Below are 2,559 nucleotides of genomic sequence, written 5' to 3'. Positions count from 1 at the left end.
AACCAGTGAAGAGTGAAGACCGGCTAGATAGGCCCTGGGACTCCCCTGGATCGCCGTCCTTCTCAGGAGCGACCAGGGCAAGCCAGTGGCATGGCCCCGAGAGCCCAGAGCCGATGCTCTTGTAAGAGCCGGTCTGGGGACTCAGGGTGCCGTGATCCCAGCTTGGCCAGAGCTGGATCAGCTAGCCTCCCCTAGCTCTGTAGTGGAGGACCTGGGAGTAGGCTAGCCGGTTAGAGATAGTGGGGTCTCCCTGTTAGACGGGTGAAGGGGCCGGTCTGGGGACTCAGGGTGCTGTGATCCTAGCTTGGCCAGAGCTGGGTCAGCTAGCCTCCCCTAGCCCTGTAGTGGAGGACCTGGGAGTAGACTAGCCGGTTAGAGTCACTGGGGTCTCCCTGTTAGACGGGTGAAGGGGCCGGTCTGGTGACTCAGGGTGCTGTGATCCTAGCTTGGCCAGAGCTGGGTCAGCTAGCCTCCCCTAGCCCTGTAGTGGAGGACCTGGGAGTAGGCTAGCCGGTTAGAGTCACTGGGGTCTCCCTGTTAGACGGGTGAAGGGGCCGGTCTGGTGACTCAGGGTGCTGTGATCCTAGCTTGGCCAGAGCTGGGTCAGCTAGCCTCCCCTAGCTCTCGAGTGGAGGACCTGGGAGTAGACTAGCCGGTTAGAGATAGTGGGGTCTCCCTGTTAGACGGGTGAAGGGGCCGGTCTGGTGACTCAGGGTGCTGTGATCCTAGCTTGGCCAGAGCTGGGTCAGCTAGCCTCCCCTAGCTCTCGAGTGGAGGACCTGGGAGTAGACTAGCCGGTTAGAGATAGTGGGGTCTCCCTGTTAGACGGGTGAAAGAGCCGGTCTGGTGACTCAGGGTGCCGTGATCCCAGCTTGGCCAGAGCTGGGTCAGCTAGCCTCCCCTAGCTCTCGAGTGGAGGACCTGGGAGTAGACTAGCCGGTTAGAGATAGTGGGGTCTCCCTGTTAGACGGATGAAGGGGCCGGTCTGGTGACTCAGGGTGCTGTGATCCCAGCTTGGCCAGAGCTGGATCAGCTAGCCTCCCCTAGCTCTGTAGTGGAGGACCTGGGAGTAGGCTAGCCGGTTAGAGTCACCGGGGTCTCCCTGTTAGACGGGTGAAGGGGCCGGTCTGGTGACTAAGGGTGCCGTGATCCCAGCTTGGCCAGAGCTGGGTTAGCTAGCCTCCCCTAGCTCTCGAGTGGAGGACCTGGGAGTAGGCTAGCCGGTTAGAGTTCAAGTTCATGTATTAGGTGTAGCCCTGTGAGCCATTCGGCTCTTGAATCGGGTGCAACCGCAACAAACAAAAAACAAAAACATGAACAAGAAAACATCTTAAAGTGACCATGTGACTAAGTGCAAACAGAAAATCCAAGAAAAGACAGCAAAATATTGCAGAAAAAAACACCGTACACCAACGCTGTGTGAAAAAATCCAAGTGGGATGCAAGTCAAACAACAACAACAACCATAAGACAACTTAGATTAAGGCCATCAGTCTAACTCTGTACTACAACAAAGAAACATGGCCAAACCAAAAACACTTTTCGAAATCACCAAAATAAAGCCATGAAAGCAATGAAAAAGTAATCATAGGAACTGTGACGGAATTTTCACAATAAATGGCATAAACAACATGTACTACCAAAACCTTGCAGCCATAGCTGGCTGCATGAGCCACTCCTCAACAGCAGCAGGAGCATCAATAGGAGTATTGTAATTGTTCAATGCACCTGGGGTCTCCCTGTTAGACGGGTGAAGGGGCCGTTACCCCTTTGAGTGTTGTATACGTTGGCCTGTGCTGAGTGTGAAGTTATAATAAATAAGTGTGCCTCCGATTATGTGTGTCTGTTCAAAATGTTTAGCGTATTTCCCGACATGCAACAAAGTTGAAATTTGCCATGTGGGTATTTTTCAGACGGTACACCATGCAACAATTAGAAAAAATACACTGCCTGGTTCTTTTTTTTTGGGGGGGGGAGGCTCAATAATGCATTTATTTATTTCTTGCACGGCAAGTGAGCTGTGACGTCACATCTGTCACGTGACCCGCGCGTGTGGAAGCGTCACGTGTTGTAGTGTAGCGGGTAGCGCCACGCTACGAACCCGGCGACCCGAGTTCGATTCCCGCTCACGGCCAACACCGGTGACGACTATTTTACACTACACTATAAACTACTATACACTACTATACACTACACTATACACTACACTATACACTACTATACACTACACTATACACTACTATACACTACTATACACTACACTATATACTACACTATACACTACAATACACTACACTATACACTACTATACACTACACTACTATACACTACACTACAATATACACTACAATATACACTACACTACTATACACTACAATCTACACTACACTACTATACACTGCTATACACTACACTATACACTACAATATACACTACAATATACACTACAATATACACTACTATACACTACACTATACACTACACTATACACTACACTATACACTACAATATACACTACACTATACACTACCATACACGGTGCTTACATTTGATGTAACAC

This window comes from Lethenteron reissneri, unplaced genomic scaffold (genome assembly GCF_015708825.2).
Source record: "Lethenteron reissneri isolate LAM-NWPU_2019-01 unplaced genomic scaffold, ASM1570882v1 scaffold_1638, whole genome shotgun sequence".
NCBI classification, from domain to species: Eukaryota; Metazoa; Chordata; class Hyperoartia; order Petromyzontiformes; family Petromyzontidae; genus Lethenteron; species Lethenteron reissneri.
This window is presented reverse-complemented; position numbering follows the sequence as displayed.